The sequence below is a fragment of the Eulemur rufifrons genome, chromosome 6 (assembly GCF_041146395.1).
Source record: "Eulemur rufifrons isolate Redbay chromosome 6, OSU_ERuf_1, whole genome shotgun sequence".
Lineage (NCBI taxonomy): Eukaryota > Metazoa > Chordata > Mammalia > Primates > Lemuridae > Eulemur > Eulemur rufifrons.
Window position 1 is genome coordinate 1059696 of NC_090988.1, and position 27167 is coordinate 1086862.

The following is a 27167-nucleotide window of genomic DNA, read 5'->3' on the forward strand; positions in this document are numbered from 1 at the left end:
GCTAGCCAGGTGTGACTCTGGTCATTCACTCAACCTCCCCAGGCCAAAATTTCTTTATCTGCAATTTAGGAATCATGATCCTAAAATATCTGACAGGGCTGTTGTAAGGATCTCATGAAAGCATAAATATAAAGCACTTGTAGTATTAATATAATTCCCCTCCTCTTCTCTTTCCCCTGACATTCGAGGGGAGCAATTCACATATGGCCACAGGGCTTACTGTAGTGAACTGACGTGGTTACCCAGTGGGCACACTCCTGAATATAAGGAGCAGGGCTGTCTGAAAGGGGTGCCCACTGCTGTTACCCTCTGGGGAGAAGGCCCGTCTTCATACTGGAAGAATTCACAAAGTATGTCTTGGGTGGGAGATAGAGCTCTAGTTCCTTGGCCTTTCTCTTAAGCCTGGACCTTGAGGACTCTAGACAGGCTGTAGGGTGTCCCTTGGGGACATTGGGGCTGGGCAGAGAGGCCTCTCTCTGTGGGCCACGTGGTGCAGAGGTCACCCTGATGATTCCTTGCAGGTTGCTCTCTGGCTGTTAGTCCCCACTTGAGTTACATCTTGTAAAGCTCCAGCCTGGTCTCAGCTGCGCCACTGAGGACGACAGGGGATCCAAGTCTGGGCCTTTTGGCTAAATAAGAACAGCAGTGTATGCCAGCCAGCAGGGCATGGTGCCAGCAGCCTATGTTGGTGGGGATGCCCCCCTCTAAGGCAGAGGGGAACCAAAAGCAGATGTAGGAGATACATCCACCCAAGTGCAGTTCCTCCCTCCCTGCCAGCGCTCCTTGTGTCAACACACAGCTGCATTCCGGGTCTTACTGAAGGGCTCTTGAATGCTGAGAGCTCCACGGGAGGAAGAGATGTCTGGGCACTGAGTAAGGAAACTGGCATGAACACCCACCTTCTGCCAGGTAGGGCTGCTAGGAGCTCCGTGAGCATTTTCTCACCTGATCTTCACAATGACCTACAAGGTGCTGTGACCTTCCCTCACATTTGGGGAAACTTGGCCTTGGAAATGTCAGCTGGTTCACTCCAAGGGCCCAGTCAGTGTGTGGCTGAGCCAGATCTGCGGGACTCGCCTGTCCGTGCCATCTCCCCACTCTGTGCAACGGACCTGGGACAGCTTAGCCTCCTGTGGCTCTTTGTTTTTCTTTGACAGAAGGGAGGCAATGTTTATTTCACTGGCTGGGACGGTGAGATCTTTATCGCCCTCACAAAGCATGTGTTAAATTCCCTAATTGTACATGGCACTGAGCGCAGCACTGCATTATTTTGTCCACAGAAATAATTAAGAAAAGTACACAGACAGGGTCTCTGCCCTCTGGGAACACAGGATCCCGAGCACATGAAGGTGGGCTCAGGCGCCCTCTGTGGCACCATTTTCCTGGGCCACATCATAGCCAAGACTGCACGCCTTTCCTTAGCAAAGACATGTCTGGCTGAGAGGGACGAATGGGCATGGAGGTGTGGGAGGGTCTTCCCAAATCATCCCCGCTGCTGGGAAGTGCCACAGAGGGGTGGAGACTTTGGGGGCAGGTAGAGGTGGGTTGGAAGCCTTCTTATGACCTGTGTGACCTTGGACGAGTTCTTCACCTTCTGTAAACCTTCTCGCAGGCGTGTTGTGTGTTCAGTGAGATAGTAGATGGAATGCACTTAGCACAATGCCCAGCATATCGTCATTTCTCAGTCATTACTAGCTACTATCTCAGCAGTTGGATAGGTGGCTTGTCCCCAGAATGGATTTAGGGATGAGGGAAAGGCCTGTGCTGAAACAGTGCTGGGAGGAGGACTGGGGATTGCACGGGGGAGTCACCCCTTCACTGCTGCACTGCTCGTGGGGGCAGCAAGGCTGCAGGGCCCTTGTTTTTCTCATTCTCCCGCGTTGACCAGGGTTGGCCTTCGTGGAGCAAATCTTCGAGCGTCTGTCTCTCAGTCCTTGGTCTTTAGTTCTTTGCTCCCGAGAGATGCGTGGCTTTCCTGAGGCAAAGGATTTGAAGGAGCCATGAAATACAGCGGACTAGAAGACTTAGTGAACTGCACACAGTCGGAACTCAATAAATGCTGACCGGCTGGGATACCTGGGGCCCTGGTCTTCCCAGACCTCCAGAGGCGGCTGCTGTCCTTACGGTTCTTGCTTGAGAAAGACGGGGCAGAGCGGTCGACCTCGTAGGAAGACATGGGGCTGCCTGGGGCTGCCGTGCGGACGGAGCGCCCATGTGCGCGTCCCCCACGGGCGCCTCTTGCCACCCACTGCTGGACCGGGGTGACCGAGGAGCCTCAGTAGCACAAGGGCACACGCTGCAGAAAATCTCTTTTGTTTCTTCTCGGCAAGGCCCTGTGAGACACAGCCTTCATGCTTAATGGCCTGACAGGGGGAAAAAAGCTCTGCGGCACTAAGGGAGAAAAAGATTAAACTAATAATAAAACCGAATCCAAACATCCCGCCCTCCTCCCCCCAACCCCAGCCCACACCTGACACGGTGAGCTGTCTTCCAGCCAGTTCCCTCCCAGGCAGATAATATTTATTCCGTGAGGCCCTGACACACCGTCCTGAACAAGACAATGCTTGATTGTTTCTTCCGCCCCCGACCCCTCCCGTGGCAAACGATGGGCTGCACCAAGGACGTGAAGAGGGAAGGACCAGCTCTGGGGCTGTCAAAACACGCCTGCCATGGGGGACGGGGGGCGGCCGGCTCCCAGATCAGCGCTGCCACTGCCCAGCCTGCTCGGAAAGTTTCGCCCTTTTAGCAGAGCTCCTGGCAGCTGTGACCACTTAAACGGCTTTTGCTTCCATTAAACAGGAGAGTCATTAAGTCACGGGGCTTAGTGCAGCTCTAAAGGGCCTGGTAGTCACTCCCCGGTGAAAAGTGCCAATTCATTGCTTGGTAGATAAACCTGGAGATTCGCAGTCAGAGGTGAGTTTCTCTAGCGTTAGGGATTGGTGGCTGACCCCAGCGTGACCTCGTGCTAAAAAGCAGCCTTGTGAGAGTCAAAGAAGACAGCACTTGAGCCGCGGTGAGACCCGTCAGTGAGGTACCCAACATACAAGCAGCCGGACGGTTGGTGTCCCCCGTTCTCATGGTGCTCAGCCTGGTCAGCCCTGAAAGGTGCAGAAAGATCTCTTATCAATGTTAGGGTTTATCAGCTGGGTGCAGGCCGAAGGCTGGGACATTTTGTGTCACCCCAACCACAGTTTCCTTCCTGCTGAATCGGACAATGGCTATCGGGGGCTGGGATTAAGGAGTTAGTCTCCTGTCCCTCCTTGAAACGAGGGACGGTGTCCCTTTCTTCTTTGAACAGTGCCCCCCCCAGCACGGTGCCTGTAGAATATGTATAGAAAGGAGGGGAACAAGTGGTGACCCTGGGGCTCGCCTACATTGTCCTCTCTCATATGGGAGCCTCCCCACTGCTCAGCAGCCAGACCACCAGAACACTGGGACTGCTCAGAGGGCAAAGTGAGGACTGACTTCTGGGGGCACTCACTGGCTTTTTAAAGCTTTCATTTAATCTACTCAAAATTAAGTGACGTGAGCAGGGGAGGTATTACTACCCCCATTCTACAGATGAAAAAACTGAGGTTCAGGAATGTTAAGTGACACCTAAGCAAGCATCTAAAACCCCAGGACTTTTGATTCCTGGCCTGGTGCCCTGACCATGTTAACCCACGTGCTCTCTCCCACGAGGCTGCAGGACTCAAGGGCCCAATTTCTAACCTGGTCTCTGTCCACCTTGCCAGCGTCCCCTTCGTTCTTGTCAGGACGCAGCCAGGATGCCCCCTGACTAGAAGCCTGGCACTGGAAGGCAATCAGAAGAAAGAAGAAACACCCTGCCCATTTCACTGAGGTCAGAAAGCAGCTTTGAGGAGAGTGAAAAAGTTTGGAGCTGGTGTCTTTCCTGACAAGGGGGAGGTTCCTTGCATGCCCCATCTGCTCAGCAGCCTCACTCTGCTGGGCCTGGACCGGGGGGATTGACTGCACCTGCACGGAACCAGGAGCCTCGAGGCTGTGGGGTCTGGGGTAGGACGAGGCTCCCTGTAACTCCGGCTGGGGGACATGCAGCTTCACGCTGTCGCACGGCTGTCCAGCGCTCTGGAAACACCGCTCCTTACAAGAACTCTGATGGGCTCTATGATCCAGGGCTAATGAGGTTCGACCCGGGCTGGAAAACATGGGTAACTGACAGTCTAGCTTATCCTGTGTGGGATTACTCAGCCTGTAAAAGCGCTATTTATTTGTTAAGGGAGGGGCAGATCCATATCCCATCTGTTGACACCTGGATGGCAGAGGAGAGGGAGCTGCACCTCCTTGCCCATCAGCGCCTGGCCGTGGCACTCCCCGCCCAGCTGACGTGGCGCATGGGAAGAACACCTGGTGGGTGAGTGCTGGGAGAGCCTCCCACTGGCAGCTGCCGCCCCTGCCGAGAGCGATGATCGTCACTCAGTGGAATGGACAGCCCAGGCAAGAACCTGAGAACACAGTTCCAACACGTTTCCCTCCAACACATGCCCCAGAGTGGGCCTGACCGTGTCGGTGAAGCCAGGCTCGCCGGCTCCCAGAAGCTGCCCTCCCCCGCCAAGAATCTCGCAGGTTCCCAGCATTTCTTTTCATGGCCATGTTGGTTTTGGCTTCAAGACCAAATGAGTAGAAGACTCAGGAGGTTTTAAATCTTCAATTACAGGTCTGAACAGGGCACACCCACCCTTTGACCCTGGCGTCTTCTTGCCACTTAAGTTCAGAGGGCAGGGGAGCAGAGGGGAGGAGCGACCTAATGTTTAGAGGGGGCGATTGACTTGGTTTCAGGGTGGTGTTGGAGAACAGGGGATTATTGTAAGAACCAGTGGCACTGGAAAGTGCTGAAGATGCATGGGCCCCAGTCCTTGCTCCGGCATGAACCAACTGTGTGACCTTGAACCAACTGAGTTGGCCTTTCTGGAGCTGCATTTCCTCACCAGGAAACAGAAGAAATTGGATTGATGCTGTCCCAGGGCCCCTTCCAGCCCAACATTTTATGATCATACAAGTACTAATCTCAGTACTGAAGTCCCTTATTTACAAAGAAAATGCCACTGGCACACCTCAGGTGGAACGTGTGCTTTGAGTTGTTTTTCCTGCTGTGCTGTGTGGTTCTTAGTGCTCCACCCCATGCCTGCCCATCCCCTTTGCCTGCCACAGTTTCCATGCCAGGAGCCTTGCCCGGTGGCCTCTGCCGTCCTCTGGAGCCCTCAGAGGGTGCGTCCAATGGCCACCGTAGGGCAGGAGCTCTAGGTCTCAATTTCGACCTCAGGACCTGACTTACTGGGTGGTCGCAGGCAAGACGTAGCTTCTCTGAGCCTCGTCAACCAAACGAGATACATGGTCACCCTGGGAAGGCACTTTGGGAGGCTTCGGGAAGGCAGCAAGAGGAGCGTGAAGCAGCCTCATTGTGGGGCTGAGCGTCTAAATCCCAGCGCCTTTGGGAGCCAGTGGCCCTTCACTAATGGGCTGCACACTCAATGGCAGAGTTGGTTTCCCAGTTTACATGGAACTAAGGCCTCCTGGCAGAGGCTGGGTGACTTGTTCACATGCATTGTGCACTTGGATCAAGACACCCTCTTTTTGGATTAGCTCTGAGCCTGGTTTTAAAGCACGTTGCTGGGACGGTGAATGGTTTTGTGATGCGTTTCAGCAAGCTCTTTACAACCTCACTCATCAGGCCTTGGGGAACTGGGCTTACTTCAGCCAGCCGGGCTTGGGTGCCACGCTGGAGGCTGCTGAGTCACACGGGCAGAGGCCCGTTACCTGCCAGACATGGCTTTTCTGGATCCACCTTTCCGGTGTGATGAACCCTCAGGATTAATCTGAGCGCTCCTCCCTCCTCTCCTACCTTCTCTCCCTCCCACCCGTGACCCTCACTTGTGGCTTTTGCTCCTCAGGTGGGAGCTCCTGAGCTGGGAAGGGAAGGGCAGTTGCCATCTCAGACTCCAAGAACTTCTCCCTGAGACAAGCCAGGCAATGGCCTGATAACCTGAGGGACGAAGGGGCCCCACTTTGCAAGAGTCCCTTGCGTGGACGTGGAAGCAAACAGAGAGGGTCCTTCAGAACCATTCAGAACTTCTGTGTGTTCCTGAATCTGCCCATCTTTCAGGCCTCAATGGCGTTGACTCTCTATTTCCTCTGGCCAGAATCCTCTTCCCGCCTCACCTGCCTGGCTCGTTCTTACCTATCCTTTCAGACTCACTCTTCCAGGAAGCCAATCATTTATTTGATAAGTATTTATGAAGCACCTGCTATGTACCAGGCACTATTCTAGAAGTTGGGATACAACAGCGAACAAAATAGCCCCAGATCCCAGCCTTCATGGAGATTACAATGAGGTGGGGCAGGCAGACCACATAAGTACATAAATATCTGAGATGACAGGTGACAAAAGTGATGCCAATTGAGAGAACAATGAGGAAAGGAGTGAAGTTTTGGTCAAGGAAGGCCTCCCTGAGGCAGCAACATGTGAGCAGGACCCAAATAAAATTAGGGAGTGAGCCTCTTAGATATCTGAGCACTTCAGGTAGCAGAGACAGTAAGTGCAAAGGCCCTGAGGCAGAAAGGGCTTTGTGTTTAGGGGGATCAAGGAGGCTGGTGGAGCTGGAGATCAGTGGGTGAAGGGAACAGTAGTAGGTGAAAAGGTCAGACAGGCGATGGGAGCAAGATCCTACAGGGCTTTGTGGACCCCTGTAAGGACTTTGATTTTCACTGGGAAGCCACTGAATGTTTGTAAATGGAGGAGTGGCATAATCACACTCAGGGTTCACCAGGACCCCTCTGCCTTATGAAGACTAGACTGCAGGGTACAAGAGTGGAAGCAAAGGCCAGTGTGGAGGCAATTTCAGTCATCCAGGCTAAAGAAGATGGTGTCTTAGACCAGGGCAGTAGTTATGGAGATGAAGAGGGGTAATCAGAATCTGGAAATATTTTGAAGGTAGAGCCAACAGGATTTCCTGAGAGATATGGGAGAAGTTGAGGAGGCAAGTGTTTGGTCCAAGTGATCCGAGAATGGAGCTGCGTCAGCTGAAATGAGGAAGGTTCTGGGTGAAGCAGGTTGGGTGGAAAGGGGAAGACCAGGAGTTCAGTTCTGGACAGTTAGGTTTGAAATGCCTATTAGGTGACGAGTGGACATGTAGTGCGAGCAGTAGGCCAGCCAGTCTGGCATTCGGGCTGTTCGTACCTGGAGGTGTTTTCTGGGGTGTTGGTATTAAGTTGCTATCAAGTATGGCTGGTCGGTCAAGTGGTAGGGAATGGACCACTGAATTTGGCAACACAGAGGCCACTGGTGGCCTTGTCAAGGGCAGTTTGAGAGGTTCAAGAGAGAACTGGAGCAGAGACGTGACGGATAGTTTACACAAACAACTCTTTTGAGGAATTTCACTGGAAAGGTGATCAGAGGGGAGGGTCACGAAATGGAGGAAAATGTGGGTCGAGTCTGTTGTTTAAACTGAATTGACTCGTGAATCCGTTAAGGAACTGTGGAGGCCATTGCCACATTTGTTGAGAGCTTAGCCCAGGGCCAGGAGAGGAGATTGAGAAAGGTTGTTTTCATCTTCTCCCCATTAGCTCTGCTCAGGAACCCTCACCAGTTCTGCCTTTGTTCCTCACTAAGCGGCAAGGGAGGTGGTCATTTTTATTTCAGAATCTTCTGCGGACTTCTAGTCTCTGTGGTATGCAGCCGACCAGGGAGACTCCTGCCGTTTCATATCCAGCGCCTCCCCACCGTGCCCTGCTGGCTCTTTTCTAGAAGACCGACCTTTAGCTGTATAAAGCATTGATAATGCCTGACGCGTGTGTTGTAGTCTTGTGACTATATGGTGATGCAACTTACCACTTCCATGGTAGGCACAATATGGTTCATAAATTTTTACAGTACTCAATCAATAACAATGGTGCATCACAGAACTATTTAAATAGGCTTTAAATCCCTGGAGGTTAGTGCCAGGTTCTTGATCTTTCTATGAATATTCAAACAGTGGCCAACATTTGTATAAGCGTAATAGAGCATGCATTTCCTAGACGACAAGACTTCCATTCTCAGGGAAGATGAGGTATCTATGCCTGACACTACATAAAAATCGGTAAGAACCCACACAAATGTCTGGTCGTGTATTACAAACTCTACAGGAATGCCAGTAGAACACAGTGGTAACCAATAACGTCAATGCCTTAAACAAAAACGTGGAGATAGAAATGGTTGGCTCATGTTGGAGTTGATTGGGGATGCTTTTTCCTTATAACAAGCACATGGTTCCTTTTAGAACCTCTTTATTGCAACACACAAGTGGACATTATTCTCCCCTTTGTGTCTCGGTAGTGTAGTAAATAAAAACAGTCAGGTCTGTCAGATCTATATATGTTTTTCTTTTTGCCCAGAATCTTGGCTTGTGAAGATCTATACAAAAATCCCTACTTTGCTATGTCACTGTGAGACCATGAGCAAGTTACGTAACTTCTATGAGCTCCGGTTTCCTCATCTACAGGATGGGAATGGTAATACCTACCTCACAGGGTTACTGTGGAGTTCTATTTAAATAGAATAGACAATTAGTGATACAATTAATATAATTAGCAGGGGTGGCTGGGGTGTTGGGCCGGCAGTGATGAGCATAGCAGCATTGCTAGGTGTGGAAGGGAGGGAGACTGACCTCCACCCTTCTCTCCTTGCTCTAAATCCTTTCAGTGGACAGGCGTGGCAATGATCCATGTCATTCGTCCACATTGGCTTTCACACATTCACTTAATAATTTATTGGCCCGGTGCGGTGACTCACACCCATAATCCCAGTAGTTTAGGAGGCTAAGGCAGGAGAACCATTTGGGGCCAGGAGTTTGAGGCCAGCCTGGACAACATAGCCAGACCCCATCTTCACAAAAAAATTTTAAAAATTAGCCACGTGTGGTGACGCGTGCCTGTAGTCCCAGCCACTGGGGAGGCTGAGGCAGGAGATGTCTTGAGCTAGGAGTTTAAGGCTTCAGTGAGGTATGATTGAACCATTGCAGTCCAGCCTGATCGACAGAGTGAGACCCTGTCTCTTAAAAAAGTTAATAATAATAATTTATTGAGAGCCTTGGAAATTCCAAACAACAAAAATCCCTGCCCTCACGTAGCTTATGTTCTAGGGAGTTTAGGGAACAATCTGGGTCACCCCAGATTTAATGTAGTTCTTTCACGGCTCTCATCTTTATTGCTTTAAGTTACCTTCCAATCGCCAACCCATCCTGCTCCAGGTAAGAGGAATAAACTGAGGCAACTCAGGCCTTCTGTAGGCACACACCAGCCACTACCTAGTGAATTTCTAGTGCCAGGGACTGACCAAGTTTCACAGTTTGGGGTTCTTTTCCTAAGGCTATTTTATTTTTTCTCAGAGTACAAGGAATGTTTCCCTGATTGAGAATTCATGCCCCTCTTCCCTATAACTGGCTTTTGCGGCACACTGAGAATCACTGTACTGCTTTGGGATGAAGTTGCCACAGAACTCTGTGTCTTGCTTTGCTCTTTTACATGACGTGGGGCAGGGGGTGGAATAAAGAAGTCCTGGGTGCTCAGAAAAGAGGAAAAACTTAGAAGCCCCTGGGGTAGCTGGTGCAAAGGAGGCTGGGACAAGGACAGAGAGGTGGACCCTTGGAGCCTGGGCTCCATTTGAAGTTCCTGCTCTCCTGGAAATAGATCATGAAGCTATTTAACAAAAAATAAGCTATATCGTTGCAGGTAATCATAGCCAGGTGCTTCTTTTTTCAGGTCTCAAGCATGAATACTTGTCCCCTAGCTGTCAGTCTGAGTGCAGTGCAAGCTTCAGTCTTGTCAAGTGTGGACAGTGATGAGAAAGGCGAACTAGTTTGGCACCAACATGAACCCTTCACCTAAAACTCAACTCAACCCCAGGGTTTCTGAGCTGTCGAAGAAAGTTGATGACTTTCCTTGCTTAATCAGGTCCTGTTAAGCTCCCCTGAGGCTAGATAGGGAAGAAGGGGCCATGAATTGTATGTCTTTCTGTGGGAATGTACAATTTCCAACAGCAACAACCCTTCCTCCGAATAAACATATATATAATTTTTTTAAAACCACAGCATTCTCTGCTTTGTCAAATTAGCACAAAACTACCCTCCTGAATGCCCTCTTCCAACAAAAACACTAACTCCTCTTTTATAGAAATTCTGGAATTTCCGTGTGTTAAACTAAATCAAATTAGGTTGAACTGTTTCTCCCACCTCATGTCTTTGTTATCCGTCATTTATTTTCAATATACAGTGAGAACTGCTAGACACTCAGAGAAAGTCTGTCCCAATGCCCGGAAAATAGCAGCTCCTGTTTCTCTGACTTTATACCCACAGGAACTTCAGAACAGACAGGTGCTTCTGTAACTGAACACCAATAATTAAGGACTTAGTGAGCTCTTTATGTTTTACTAACCCTTAAGTCAACAGCCTGCTACTCATTCATTGGCACATTTCTCTCAAGTGATAATTGCTACTCTTCCCACAGGTAAGTTTTTATAGAAAAATGATTCAATATTGGATAACCTTAGCCAGGCCAAGAATAACCCAAAGCCCTTAAGCCTACTCGATTCCAATGAAAACTACGTATTAACCTCACCAGAACAAAAAAAGACATTGTCTAAAAATTAAACTAATTACCATCCCTCCTCCAAAAAAATAACATTTCATCATATATAGAGGCATTATCAGGTAGTTCTTCCTGGACTCTGGGGTCAGACAGACCTGGTTTGAATCCCTGTTTGGAACCAATAACTACCCATGTGACCTTAACCAACTTGCTCGGCTTCTCCACGCCTACTTCATAGGGTGGTGTTAGACTTGTGCAAATAAGACAACCCATTGCAGTGTCTAGATGATAGATAGTGCTCAGTCATTTAAAAGACAATTATCTTGATGGTCATGATTTCAGTTAACATTAATATGAGCAGCCAAGCTGTAGATACTTGTAGGCCAGCAGAGATTTGTGCTATATAGACCAAGAATTTCTGCTCTAGGCCAGGCGCGGTGATTCCATTTATATGAAGTGTCCAGAGTAGGCAAATCTATAGAGACAGAAAATGGATTAGTGAGTGGGGGATGGGAAATATGGGAATGACAGGTAATTGGGGTGATGAAAATGCTCTAAAATCGATCGTGGTGATGGCCGCACAATTCTGTGAAGATACTAAAAACCACTGAATGGGCCAGGCGCAGTGGCTCACGCCTGTAATCCCAGCACTCTGGGAGGCCGAGGCAGGAGGATCACTCGAGGTCAGGAATTCGAGACCAGCCTGAGCAAGAGCGAGACCCCGTCTCTACTAAAAATAGAAAGAAATGATCTGGGCAGCTAAAATTATATATATAGAAAAAAATTAGCCGGCCATGGTGGTGCATGCCTGTAGTCCCAGCTACTCAGGAGGCTGAGGCAGAAGGATTACTTGAGCCCAGGAGTTTGAGGTTGCTGTGAGCTTGACGCCATGGCACTCTAGCCTGGGCAACAGAGTGAGACTCTGTCTCAAAAAAATAAATAAATAAATAAATAAATAAAAACCACTGAAATGATACACTTTAAATGGGTGAATTGTATGGGATGTGAATTATATCTCGACAAAGCTGTTATAAACCTATATATAAGCTCCCATTTATTACTCAGGTAATCCTTGTAACAGTCCATGGTTTTTATTTCCCCACAGTTAAGGAAACTGAAATAAGACATGTTAAGCAACTTAACATGGCCCATAAAATTAGATGTGATGGAGCCAGGAGTTTTTATTTACTGATTGACTGATGGCTCTTAAGTTCACAGAATTGGATTAATCACCATCATGGGTTCACAGCACATTATCACCATTGTTTCATTGAAGGCCATCTTTTATTTTACTTTATTTTATGTATGTATTTACACTAAGTAATATAATAAGCACTTCAGAACCCACTGCCCAAACTGAGACCAGAACATTACCAATAACTTACAATGCCCTGTATGTTTTCTCCTTTCTAACCCCCATCTCTTGCCCAGAAACAACCACTCTCCTAAATATTATGCTTAGCATTTCTTTGACTCCTTTAAAAATTTTTTTTCTTCACAGCAATACATGCACCTAAATGGTATGTTTGGTTTTGCTTAGTTTAGTTTTAATTTTTTCTTACTTTTCAAACTTTATAAAAACGATATCATGTTCTAATGTGATCTTCTGGGAGTTGCTGTTTTTCATTCAATGTGATACTATTTAGAGCTATATCTCTTTTGTTTCCTTGCTATAGAATATTCCATTTTATGACTATATTATTATTTATTTATGTATTCTCCTTTCAGGTGGTATTTAAGTTGCTTCTAGGTTTTTGCTATTTTGTTAATTTCAACTGTGATTATTCTTTGTATATGTGTCTCCTAGTATACATGCACTAAACTTTCTCATGGGTTTATACTTGGAGAAATAAGAAATATATCTGATAGATTTTCTGGGTACCTAAGCATTGAACTTTACAAAATAATGCCAAGTTGTTTTCCAGTTTCCCGCCAGCAATGTGTATGAGATCCTGTTGATATTCAATATTTAGTATTGTCAGATTTCTTAGATTTTTTTAATCAGATGAGTGTAAACTGCATTTCATGGTGATGAAATGTGATCAGCATCTTCTTGATTGTTGGTGAAGTAAGCATTTATTTATTGATTTATTGGTCATATGTGTTTCTTGTTCTATAAATGCTTCTTTATGATTTTTGCCCATTTTTCTATTGAGTTTTTTCTTATTTGTAGAAGTGCTTTATATATTTTTAAAAACTAATCTTTTGGTAGCTATATGTATTTCAAATGTTTTCTCCAAGTTTGTGGCCTGCATTTTTACTTTGTACAGAAATTCTTAGTTTTAACATAGCCAAATTTGTGTATCTTTGCCTTTATAGCAATTTTTATGTCTTTATTAAAAATTCTGTCTCTTTCCAAGGTCATAAAGATATTCATTCACATATATCTTCTGAAAGTTTTAATGTTTTGTTCTGGCATTTGGATTCTTAATCCATTTGGAATTGATTTTTGATGGTATGAGATAGGAATCTATTTTCAATTATTTCCATTTAAAAAGCCACCTTTTCCAGTGAAGGCAGGATTTAAGTCTAGATCTATCCAACTTGAAAGCCCATGCCCTTAATCACTATGCTGCTCCAGGGAAATAGCAGCTTGGCATCAGACTGTTTAATAAACAAGCACTAGGCATCGAGGGCTAAAGAGGAATGAAACAGTTTCCCAGGCCGCTGCCCTTTAGTAGGAACTGAGGGCTAGATTGGGTCCCTCGTTTTTCAAATGACTTTCCCCCTTCTAAGTTTTATGATAACATATTCCAGGTCATCTTTGGCACTGGCAGTTCCACAGAGGGGCTCCTATGGTAACCTCTGGGTCCCTCTTCTTTATTCCTTGTTTCCTTCATTTCTCAAATGTTAATGTGACATTGTGGAAAAGAACATAGACTTAGCACCCAACAGACCTGGTTCTAAGGCTTAGTTCTACCACAAAGCAACCTTGGGGAAATCAAACTCTTTAAGAACCTCAGGTTCTTCATCAATAAGATAGGGATAGTGATACTTACCTCACGGAGTTGTTGGGAGGATTACATATAACGTGACGCAGAGAAGGCATTCAGTAAGTGTGAGTTACCCTCTTTTCTGTCCTGACACTGCCCCTCACTTCCAAGTCACCAAGTAATCCACTTCTTCCATGTCTCCCATAGATTTCCACCTACCATTCTACTTTCTGTCTCTATCTAGCTTAGGCTTCCTCACCACAGGCACTTTCTTTTTTTTTTTCCTAGATTATTTCTTTTTTATACATAATTGTTTTATTTCAGCATATTATGGGAGTAAAAAAGTTTAGGTTACGTATATTGCCCTTGTCTCCCCCCCACCCCGAGTCAGAGCTTCAAGCGTGTCCATCCCCTAGACGGTGTGCATCACACTCATTATGTATGTATACACCCATCCCCTCCCCCCACACACATCTGCCAGACACCCAATTAATGTTATTCCTAAATGTGCTCTTGGGTGATGATCAGTGAAACCAATTTGATGGTGAGTACATGTGGTGCTTATTTTTCTATTCTTGGGATACTTCACATAGTAGAATGGCTTCCAGCTCTATCGAGGAGAACATAAGAGATTCTATATCACCGTTATTTCTTATAGCTGAGTAATACTCCATGGCATACATATACCACGTTTTACTAATCCATTCATGTATTGATGGGCATTTGGGTTGTTTCCACATCTTTGCGATTGTGAATTGTGCTGCTATAAACATTCGGATGCAGATGTCTTTGTTATAGAATGTCTTTTTTTCTTTTGGGTAGATGCCCAATAATGGGATTGCTGGATCAAATGGTAGGTCTGCTTGTATCTGTTTAAGGTATCTCCATATTGCTTTCCACAGAGGTTGCACTAGTTTGCAGTCCCACCAGCAGTGTATGAGTGTTCCTGTCTCTCTGCATCCATGCCAACATTTATTGTTTTGGGACTTTTTTATAAAGGCCATTCTCACTGGAGTTAAGTGATACCTCATTGTGGTTTTGATTTGCATTTCCCTGATGATTAGAGATGTTGAGCATTTTTTCATATGTTTCTTGGCCATTCATCTGTCTTCTTTTGAAAATTTTCTATTCATGTATTTTGCCCACTTTTTGATAGGGTTGATTTTTTCTTGCTGGTTTTCCTGAGTTCTAAATAGATACTAGTTATCACTCCTTTATAGGATGTGTAGCATGTGAAAATTTTTTCCCATTCTGTAGGTTGTCTGTTTGCTCTCTCGTGACAGTTTCTTTGACTCTGTAGAAGCTTTTTAATTTCATCAGGTCCCATTTATTTATTTTTGTTGTTGCTGTGATTGCCTTTGGGGTCTTCTTCATAAATTCTTTGCCTAGGCCAATGTCTATGAGAGTCTTTCCCACATTTTCTTCTAGAATTCTAATAGTTTCACACCTAAGTTTTAAGTCTGTTATCCACCGTGATTTGATTTTTGTGAGAGGTGAAAGTTGTGGGTCCTGTTTCAGTCTCCCACATGTGGCTATCCAGTTTTCCCAGCACCATTTATTGAATAGGATTTTTTTCCCCAGTGTATGTTTTTTGTCCGCTTTGTCAAAGATTAGATGGCTATATGAGGATGGTTTTATATCTGGATTTTCTGTTCTGTTCCACTGTTCCGTGTCCCTGTTCTTGTGCCAATACCAAGCTGATTTAATAACCACAGCCTTGTAGTATAGTTTGAAGTCTGGTAAATTAATACCTCCCATTTTGTTCTTATTGCCTAAAATTGCTTTTGCTAAACAGGGTCTTCTCTGGTTCCATGCAAACCGTAAAATTATTTTTTCTATATCTGTGAAAAATGTTGTTGGTAATTTAATAGGGATTGCATTGAATCTGTAGATCACTTTGGGTAGTACAGACATTTTAACAATGCTGATTCTTCTGATCCACGAGCATGGTATGGTTTTCTACCTGTTTACGTGCTCTGCAATTTCCTTCTTCAGTGTTTCATGGTTCTCCCTATAGAGGTCTTTTACCTCCTTAGTTAAATGTATTCCTAGGTACTTTATTATCTTTGTTGCTATTGTGAAGGGTACTAAGTCTTTGATTTGGTTCTCAGTTTGACTGTTATTGGCATATATGAATGCCTCTGATTTGTATGTATTGATTTTGTATTGTGAGACTTTACTGAATTCATTTATCAATTCCAGGAGTCTCTTGGTTGAATCCTTGGGGTTTTCTAGATACAATATCATATCATCAGCAAAGAGTGAGAGTTTGATCTCTTCTGTCCCTATTTGGACTCCCTTGATTCTGCTCTCTTGCCTGATTGCTCTCGCAAGGACTTCCATCACTATGTTGAATAGCAGTGGGGACAGTGGGCAACCTTGTCTGGTTCTAGTTCTAAGTGAGAATGCTTTTAATTTTTCTCCATTCAGTAGATGTTGGCACAGCCCCTTTCTTGATTTCCACAACTCTGGTGTAGGGGCCAGAACATGGTACCAAAATCTAGAGTGGCTGGCAGTGTCAAATCACTGCGTTGCAGCAATAACATTCCACTGGGCTTTGTTTATGAGTTGCCACTGAGCCTATGACTGAAGAACAGGGGTCAGAATGTGGTAGCCCACACCCCATGTTTCTGTGAGTTGCCTTCCCTTCTTGAACTTTCCACTCTCCTTTTACCTAGAATATAGCCAGTAGGGCCATTTTGCTCACCGCATTCTTCTCATGCTTGACAACTTCCCCATGCTCCCTGGAATCGCCCCACGCCCTGCATGGCCACTGCGCTCCAGCCTCACCATCGCTCCTCCCTGCTTCGCTGACTCCTCTCTAGTCAAGTTTGGTTTCCGGAGGATCGCTGTATACCCGCTCCTGTTTTACAAACATTCATTAGTAATAACAATGATAGCATTTCATAAGAGGCACTTTCATATCTATTATCTGCTGACATCGTTAAGAGGAAAACGTGGGCATTTTTACCCCCACTCCATTGATTAGGCTCAAAGAGTGACTTGTCCAAGGTGGGGTGACACCACAGGCAAATGGCGGCGCTGATATTTTAAGTCAGAATCAGAGCTTTTGACTCCAAAGCCACAGCTCTTTGCTTGATATCATTCAAGTATCACTTAGCATTCTTGGCTTTCAAGCATAAAAATAGACCCTGACTAATTTAAGGAAGAGGGACTATATTGGAAGGAGACTGGATACTGAGTAGCTCACAGAATCCAAGAGAGATGGCTGAAAAACCAAGTCTTGGGAAGCTGAAGAACCAGGATAGCCCCAACATCTAAGGAACAAGAGGTCACGACCTTACAGATGGGGGCCACTGGGGACACAACTCTAATTCCCTTCTATCCCTCAGTGTCCCCACCCAAAATGGGAGTCCTCAGTAGAAAAAGGGCTTAGCTCACTCACGTACACTTCTGCTGGAGATGGAGGTAGAGGGACTTGATTGCCAGCCTCACAGGACCTCTGCATTGAGGAAGGGTGCCCTCCTCCCAGAGCTGACAAAAATGGCAGATGTCCAGCACAGCCTCCTAGAATACCATCCTGTCTGTCGTCTTCCCTTCTGTGTGGTTTGAGGACCCTGTCACTTCAGCTGGCCTCTGAGCTCCTGCTGGGCAGCTCTCCTACCCCAACTTCTCCCAGGAATTTCACACACAGTGCCATGTACACAGTAAAGACTTAATAAATGATCTCAGAATGACTGCATTAAGGAAACAGTCCCTGTTCTCAGCGTTTGGACTTAAGGCTAAGTGTTTTTGGCTTTGTTCAAATTTGCTTTCCCAGTAAAAACAAAAACAAAAAACAAAAGCCAGCCATCAAAACAGAGAAAAAGGCCTTTCCTCACATGTGTCCCCAGGTGCCAAAGCTGGCTTTGAGAAGCTTGGGTGAGACAGGCACACTCCCACTCAGGCCCTAACTGATCACCACCACCTGGCCGAAATGCTGACTGCTTCCGCCTCTCACCCCTTGGCAGGGAGGATTCCCTGGTTCAGCACAAACAGGAGGCCTAAGAGGGGAGAGCAACAACCCTACACAACACATACAGCACCACCTCGAACTCCATGACTGATGTAGCTCTATATATAGCCTCATCATTCATCAACAAATGATGAGGTATAAGAACCTCACTGGGTCCTGTCCCTGCCCAGGGCTCTTTGCATTGTCACCGCGTGCATTCTTCATCCAAGCTAAATAGAGTGCTGGGTGGGGTACTGTTCCTGGCACTATTTACAGGCCCCCGGGATTTTTCCTTATCCCAAAGGACTGTGAAAGGAACAGGCTGATCTCAGCAATTTCTGCGGTGAGGTCATAGGGCGCTGGGAGAGCCACCTGAGCGCGGGAGACTGAACCCAAGGCCACTGAGCTTTAAAGATAGGGATAGGGCTAGAGAGAAAAGGGGGCAGGAAGGGGAAATTTGGTTCAACTAATTCTAAGCCTCATTTAAAAAAATTTTGGGAAAGGTTCCAATTATCCTTCTCAACATATCAAATTTTTATGATGTTCCAAATGTCAAAGTTGGAAAGCGGCTACAAATGAAAACAATCTGGTGACACCTAAAGCCCCAAATAAGCCAAAATTGATCTTGCTTATTTAACCATCCTAGACTAAGTGGGGTTCGAATGACCTGTAAACTAGAATCAAAATCAACCTTCCTCTCACTATCACAGAAAACTCTAGAATGTGACATTGGGGAAAACGGGCTTACATCTCAAATGCACCACCTCCTCTTCCGTGGTCCTGGACAGAAGCTGAGCCTGCCAGTGCCTGTGGTCATCTGTAAAATGGGAGAGTAAGGCTTGCCCCAGCTCCTGCAAAGGTTTCTTTAGAGATTCAAAAGGTGTTGATGCAAACGAGAAAGCCCCAGAAGTGGGGGTCACACTGAGCACTCACGTCTAGCGGGGTATTTAGGTGGCTCCTCAGTACAACACTGTCCATATCTACCCCCCTTCTCTTTGTGGCCTTTACTTTCACTCCTTTCTCAAATATCCTACTCTTCATCTCGTACCACATACTTCTTTTTGAGATTCCTCTTCCCCCATTGGTTAAGATTTCCCAAAGGTATTTTCATGTACCACCAGTCCCCCAAATGGCCCACAAAAAAAGGAGGTTCTAAGAACAAATCAGTTTGAGAAACAATGAGCACCATAACCCCCTTCCAGAAAGTCAAAAATTCTTGTTAGGGCCCTGAGAAGCTTTGCAGGAAGGAAACTTGTCTACCTGCGCATCTTAATTAGTTAGTACTTTCATAATTAATTTGACCGCAGAACTCATTTTTCAAATATTGCCTATCAACACTCCCAAAATTACAGCTTGGGAAATGTCCTAGATGATGTTTATGAGGTAATGATGTTGCCCATTGATCAAATGCTTACTACAGTCAGGCGTAAACACTTAAATCCCAAACAACACTTAAATCCCAATGAGGTGAGTGGCATCATACATAGCTAGAAAATGAGACCGCGTTTAAAGCCCAGCTCTGGCTATTTCTGTTTTACAAACAAGACTGAGGAAGGTAAGCATTTTACCCATAGTCTTGTAGCTAGTGAGCAGTGGAGTTGGGCCATGAACCCAAGTCTGGCATCCAGGTCTGTCTACCTGTGAAGGCCCCACTCCCAGTCACTGCAAAGATGAGCCTGTGGCCTGTAGGCTGACTTCACACAGGGCCTGTGCACTAGAGGGGTTGCCAAGGCATGGCCTCCACTCTGGAGTCTGGATGACCAAGGGTAGAGTTGGATCTGTGGGCGGCCATCCCAGCGTATGGCCCACAGCAACCCAGGAAATGGGACAGCCACACCCCTGCACTGGACAGAACAGGATACCCAGGTCCAAGAGATGGAGTGGCTTTGCCCAGGACGGTCCCACCAGGCAGCAGCCGTGCTGAAGTCCTGGAGCGCTCCAGAATCCGCCCTTTCCACAACCCACCCAACCCTCCCAGCTCCAGAGCTTGTTCCTGCACCCACAGTGCTCAGAGCTGCTTCTCACTAATTGAAACCTGTTGTTCTGCCTGTTGCTATAAACACGTGGACAGTTTGCATAAGTATGTGATATTGTAAAAGTTCCTGAAAGATCTTATCCATATTGCTGGCACAGGGCCCAAATGGAAAAGCCAGGTAGAAAGACAATGTGTGTGTTATTTAAAAAAGAAAAAAAAAAAAAAAGGGAAAAAAAAAGTCTTGTTTTCTTTCCTTGTGCAGGTGAATAGGGCAAGAAATGGAAAGCGTATCCAATCCAGAGGCAGTGAGTGTAGTTTGCTTTGTTTTGTTTTGTTTTGAAATGATTTGAGAGTTATTTTTCTTGCACCTCCTAAGCTGCCTGTCACATTTCAAAAGCTGGAATGAGGCTGTTAAGATTATATAAATGGACTAGTGTTTTGGAACAACAGGCTCCCAGTGCTGCGGACTCACGGAGGAGGCCGTTCAGAGATCGCTGCTACCAGTGGCATCACTTCACAGATGTGGAAACCGGAGGCCTGGGACCTGCACAAGATAGCCACATCCTAGCTGGAAGTGGGGTCTGGAACTCCTGACGTCCACGCCAGGGCTCTCTCACGCTGCCCCAAAACACTCCAGAGTCAACCAAGCTGCTCACCCTCATTTTCAACAGAGTAAAATACGCACAAAAGCAACAAAATAAAATCAAATTCTTCCCCAGCTTCGAGGTTCAGCCAGCCCCCGGCCCACTGAAGATCTACCTGCGCCAGCTCTCAGAGCTCGCCAGCCCCTTAGGACCACCAACCTTGAGCCGGGGGTGGTGTGTTCTTTAGCATACAACCCCTTTTAAACTTGTGAACTCCTCTATCAGGGGGATGTTGTTGTCCCTGCTTTCCAGATGGGGAAATTAGGGCTGAGAGAAGTTAAACAATGTGCCTCAGTTACGCAGCTAGAGGGAGGCTGTCATTAAAACCCAGGCTGGCTGAATGCGAGCTTGGCTTTCATCACTTCCTGGGGTTGCTGGAGCGATGAAGCGAGACCGCATTCATGAAGAGCTGGCACGGTGCCTGGCACACACTGGGAACTTTAATAGTGTTAGTTCCCACCCCCATTGCCCGCCCCAGTCCTCCATTAAACCCAATAGAAATGGAGTCTACAATATGCAGATGTATCAATGCCTGGTTCATCTAAAATGACCTTTTCTTCCGAAGGACTTAAAAACCCAGTTAATTCACTTCAGTAGCCCCCAAACACTAATTTCCATATGTGCTCAAACTTGCTAACATTTGAGGGGTTGGCTGGTGGTTTGCAACCAAGCAGATCACCATTCAAGAAGCCAAGAAGCTATTATTAATATATTTTCTAAACACGTGAAATTGACACAGGGGGACGTTCATCTTATCCCCTCTTCCGGCCAGGTGTAAAATCCTCTCACCATTGCGGGCAACCGAGTTTGAGCAATGCTCTTGTTACAGTTGCTTGGTCCCCACCAACTAGTCTCTCTGTACACGTTTTTGGAGCTCTCCCACTGAACAGTCAAGCAGCATGACTCACTGTGGGAGAGCCTGAGCTGAGAGGGTGGAAAGGGAGTAAGGAACTCAGGAGACCCGGGAAGCCAAGGGCTTGGGCCAGTGAGAGGTCCCTCCGTGACAAGGGCTGAGGAGGAACAGCTGTGTCTTCCCACTGGTTCCTTGTGGGGCTTCCCACACCTCATGCAAGTAGGGGAGCAGATCTGCCCTGCGTCCCCTGCCGACAACATTGGCAGAGCCACATGAAAAGGGGGCCAATCCATCACGTTCTTCCTCGCCTTTCCTCGCCCACCCACCTTGCATTTACCTCTAGGCCACGACACCTCGGCCTCGAAGACCAGTGTTCAGACACAGAGGAGGCCTGCATCTATGGGGTGGGGGCGGGGCGTTGCAGCCACAGCGCCACAGAGATGGTGTCAAGGCTAACAAAGAAAGGAGATGATGGGAGGGGAGGGAAGTGGGAAGTAATGTTTACTGAGCACTTACTATGCGCCAAGAACTTGACACTTGTAATCTTATTTAATCCCCACAGAAGTCCTGTGAGGTAGGAATTATTATCTTCTTTGTACCAAGGAGGAAACAGAAGGGTCAGCAAGGTTAGGTAACTTGCCTGAGGTCATAGGACTCCTGGGGCAGAGCCAGAATTTGAATGCATCCTTTTGACTCCAAATCCTACCTTCTCTCCATGAGCACTGGCACCCTATCAGATCTTGTCAGTTCCAAAGCGCTGACTCTGTCACTCACCCATGTTACCTCGTGAACCTGAGCACGCGGCTCACCTTCTCAGTGTCCGTATCTGCAAATGGGGTTGCGGTAAGGGTTAAGTGAGATGCGCACACAGCCTGCTTAGAGCCATGCCAGGCGCGCTGTGAGAGTTCTGTACGCGTCGCCATTGCTTTTGCCTTTACTGCTGCTGCTGCTCCTACTGCCCTGGGAGAGTCACTCTCCTCCTTTCTGCCTCGGTTTTCTCATCTAGTAATATAAAATGGGTGGGCTGGACTGGATGATGCCTCGTCTTTCCAGAAATAAGATACTGCTACTCTGCTCAGCATTTAGTCCAAGTTTATCTCCCCACCAGCCTCCCCCTCAGGGCTCCCGTAGGGGTCCCAGCTCTCACAGCGCGGCCCTGGCCTTCCTGCCGGCCTGTTTTGCCACCGCCCAGTCCCTTCAAGCCTTCACTCCTACTCTTCACCCTTCCGTGGTTGTCCCTGCTTTCCTCTGCCAATTTGAAGTCTATAGTTCTTTCAAGGCCCAGATGAAAACTCAACTCTTCCATGAAACCACCTCTGGCAAGCCCCACCCTGCGATGACTTCCCCTTCACTTTAAATTCCCTCAGCTATTGTGCCCACGGTCTGAGTCACACTGCTTCCAAATGGCTTGTACTGTCTCACGGAGGTCTGTTTGATTTACCCAGCTCCCTAAAAGTAAACCCCCCAAGGGCAAGGACCTTGCTTTCTGCTGTGGCACAGCCTCACTAATGCCAGCGCAGTCTGCACACGTGCTTGGCCAATTGAGGGCCGCTGTGTGGGTCATCCCGTCCTCCATGGCTGCTGGGCGTCCCTCTGGGGAGGGAGCCTTCTTCAGGCTGCTTAGGCCCCTGAGAGTGGTAATAGGTCCCCTCTGCCCTCAGGGAGTTTGCAGAGGGAGAGAGGGAGATGTCCAAATGTCCCAAGCGCAATTCAATATGATCAATTCTATGGCAAAGGCACAGAGGAGGGGTGTCCCTGTCTGGAGAGGAGGGGATGGCCTCTGCAGAAGAGGAGCCCAAGGAGAAGCTGGGTTCCCAGGCAGAGGCAGGAGCAGCCATCTCCCAAGCTGCACAGAGTGAGAAGAACCAGCGTGTCCTGGTCTACTGAGCTAGAGTAAAGGGTATCTTCTGGGGACAGAAGCAGATCAGAGACAGTGGTAGGGAAACAAAATTGGAAACACAGCTTTCTGTTATCTAACAGCACTAGAACTTTGTCCCCTGGGCCCAGATGCTAAAGACTGTAAGAGCTATGTGAGGAGGTTTATTCATTTGTATGGTATTAAAATGTCCTTAAAAAAAATAAATAAGGCCGGGCTTGGTGGCTCACGCCTGTAATCCTAGCACTCTGGGAGGCCGAGGCGGGTGGATCGCTCGAGGTCAGGAGTTCGAGACCAGCCTAAGCAAGAGTGAGACCCCGTCTCTACTAAAAATAGAAAGAAATTATATGGACAACTAAAATATATATATACAAAAAATTAGCCGGGCATGGTGGCGCATGCCTGTAGTCCCAGCTACTCGGGAGGTTGAGGCAGTAGGATCCCTTAAGCCCAGGAGTTTGAGGTTGCTGTGAGCTAGACTGACGCCACGGCACTCACTCTAGCCCGGGCAACAGAGTGAGACTCTGTCTCAAAATAAATAAATAAATAAATAAGGAGGCTGAGTGTGGTGGCTCACACCTAGTTTCCCAGCACTTGGGAGGCCAAGGCAAGAGGATTGCTTGAGGCCAGGAGTTTGACACCAGCCTGAGCAACATAGCAAGACCCCATCTCTACAGAAAATAGAAATATTAGCCAGGCATCTTGGCAGGCACCTGTAGTCCCAGCCACTTCGGAGGCTGTGGCAGGAGGATTGCTTGAGAACCCAGGAGTTTGAGGCTATGGGGAGCTGTGATCGATCAGGCCACTACGATCCAGCCTGGCAACTGAGTGAGACCCTGTCTCTAAAAAATAAATAAATACAAAATCATGGTGATGGTAGTTTTGTTGTTTGTTCATTCCATTTTGTTTTGTTTTAATGTTTTTATTTGACAAAATAAGGCCTTGGCAATTCCATGTCAGAAAGGAAAATCGCAGGTCCAAATTCTTGGAACTGTTGCTTGGAGAGCCACTGAAATATATGGAAACAGGGAGCAAGTACAGCGTTGACTTAACTGTCAAGAGGCCAGATGAAGAACTTCAAAATCATTTCTGCTTTCTGCTGATGAGGGTGGCAGATGTGGCCAATGCCACGATGGGGGTCGTACGGATGCAGAGGGAGGCCATTTGGTTTGTTCTGGTGGCTTCAGTCCCTGCTCTCCTGTGAGAGGTGTAACTATGGGAGATGCCCACTCTGTCGCTCCCATGGCGCTGCTCCTCCGTCCCTGGGAGGGAATGGAATGTGTATTCCTACAGAGCCTCTTGGGGGCAACTCTGACTTATCACCAATCTTCCTGTCTTTCAAAGCAAGGGCTGACAACTGTGATTTCTCATCTCCAGGTGCAAAGGAAGTTGCCCCTTGTAAGTGTCTGCGGCTCAGGCCCATGCCCCCCAGGGTCGAGCGGTGCCTGGCAGCTGAATTTGCACTAATGAGATTAAAGTCCGTGATGTGTCAGAACTTTCAAACATTTTTGCCCAGATCAGTCCCAAATTCCTAAGGTAAGAACTTGCCTGAATCAATATAGGAGTAATTTCAAATCCCAAACTGTCCCTTTCAGGGCATTTCAGTTATTTTGTGGAAACAAGAGAGCAGTTGAGGGGGGCCCCAAAACAAAGGTGAATAAAGAGGGGTGAGGTGGGGGCTGAATCTGACTTCCCAGGGGCAAAGGCATCTCCAGTCCAGCAAGCAACGTTCACTTGGCTTAATGGTTTCTCATTTTAGCTGGGCTTCCGCTCCACAGATGGCTTGCCCAAGGCCACAGGCAGCCTGTGGGAGGCGTAAGCAACGGAAAGGCAAGGAAGAGGCATCCTGAAGGGGGAGGAGCAGGCACAACCCGGACTTCACCGAGAGGGTGGGCCTAGCAGGGCACGATGACACAGGAGACTTCAAGGCATGGTATGAAAGGGGCTCTCTAGCCGTCGGCCCGGGGCAGCAGGGATTGAAGAGTTTGCGGGAAGCCAGGGGGCTGGGGAGGGGGGAAAGGAGAATCCCTTGTGCCGAAGGGATCATGTACTTAGAAAAGACACCGAGGCTTGGGGGAAACAGCAGAGACTGAATCCTTGTCTTAGCTCATTGTGTGACTTGGGCAAGTTAGGGCACCCTTCTGGGCCTCGGTTTCCTCAGAATAAAATGAGGGCGTGGCACTGCTGAGGTTCCTTTGGCTCTGACAGTCTCTTCCGAGACGCTATCATGCTTCCTACTTTTGTTCCCTCCTGAGGTACGAGCTCCCTGAGGTCTGGGGCTGCAGCCAGGTCCCGGGCTGTGCTGTGGATGGCTGGTCTCCTCCACCGCCCGGCTGCACGCACACGGCAGGCAGCCTCAGGTGAGGGAGCACACTCTGCAAGCCAGGGCTCTGGCACAAACGGTGGGACCAGAGGCAGCCCTCGGGCTCCACGTGTGCTGGCTGAGATTCAGAGAGCTAAGCCAGCTCTAGGAGGGTTTCCAAACACACACACACCAGCTGTGTGTGCACCTCCGGGTCTCTGGCGCTGCCTATTTGGGGCTCCTTCCACTCCTTCCACCTCTTCCACTTCCACCCATAGGCAAAGCGCGTCCTCCTTGACCCTCTTCTTGTGTTGGTCGCTACTCCTCTCCGCACAATATAGAGTGCCCTTGTCTAGGTGAATGATTATTCATGGCCTGCCAGAGTGGCAAGATGTCAGGAGAAAGCAGAAGGGAATTCTGGCACTTGACTCAACATGGACGAACCTTGAGGACATTGGGCTAAGTGAACTGAGCCGGTCACAGGAGGACAAACACCACGTGACTCCAGCTACGTGAGATACCCAGAGTAGTCAAAACCACAAAGACAGCAGAATGGGGGTTTCCAGGGGCTGTGGGATGGGAGGTTGGGAGAGTTATCATTTAATGGGGACAGAGTTTCTGTTCGGGAAAATGAAAACGTTTTGAAGATGGTGGTGGTGATGTTTGCACAACAACATGAATCTACTTAATGCCACAGAACTATACGTTTTAAAATGGTTAAAATGGTAAATATTATGTTATATACATTTCACCATAACAATAATAAAAAAAAAAAGTGGCGGGCGAAATCCCTGCACAAAGGAAACTGGTTTCATCCTCCTCTGGGCTTCTTTAGCCGGTTGTCAAGCTCTGGAAGCCCTAATCCTTTGTTTATTGTACTTTATCAGCAGGCCTGGCGACTTCCCACTTGCACGGTTAATAGGTAGATTCAGGATACGTTGACACTTCACTTGGTTTTGGGTTTTTAACACTTTTTTGTCTGGTGGCCATTCGGGGGTTCTTGATACCAATCGACACACAGGACAGTGCCTTGCTTGGCAGCACGAGGAGGTGGTGACTCCGCCACACAGAAGACTTGTGGGGAGAGGGAGGAAAATTTGGAGGATCAAGTAAGAGGACAGAAATAGTGGAGGCGGACAGGACGCGAAGCTTCGCTCTGAAGGCTCAGAAAGGCAGAGAGGGACCAAGTGGGGGTCAGGGTTCCTCTGACAGGTGCGCACGCCCTGCCGGAGGCTGCCGTTCTCACCTGCAGTGACTCACAGGAGCCACCACAGCATTACAATTCTGCCAAAATCTGTGTTCATTGAGACCTCAGGAAAGCATGTCATCTTATCTCCCTCACTCTGTCTCTCTGGTTCCTATCAGTCTGGTCACTTCTCATCACCCCTTTCCATTTGCATCAGAGCTTGAGTGCCAGGGGCACCGGGCTAATTCATCGCCCTTGGCCTGTGAGCACAGGTGTGCTTTGTCAAGCTCTCCACGCCTGGGGGAAAATCAGCCTTTGGCTCCAGTGGCATCCGAGCCAGTCCAGGTTCCAAAAGCCTCTGCATGGGACTCTTCTGGGGCATCAGCTATTTCAATTAGCATCACTTGGACACCTATTTCAGAGCAAGAGGTGACCTCAGAAATCATCCCTTCCCATGGTTGTTTGTGCTCCTCAAACAACCATGTGCATACAGATCACCCGGGGATCTCGCTAGAACGCGGATTCTGACTCGGTAGGTCTTCAGCAGGGGAGGAGGGGCCCGCAGTTCTGTAGACCTAACACATTCCGAGGTGGTGTCTATGCTGATGATCCCTGAACCACACTTTAGCAAGAATCTAGTCCGGTGATTCTCAGCCCTGACTACGTATTATAAAATCACCTGGGAGCTTTAGAAAAAACACAGTGGCCTGCACTTCACTCCTGGACATTATCATTTATTTGGTCTGGGCACAACTAGCTACTATTTGTTTAAAAAGCTCCCCATATGATTCTAGTTCTGTAGTTCTCTATGATTGAAAACTACAGCTCTGACCAGATACCTTAATTTTATATCTTTCTCATT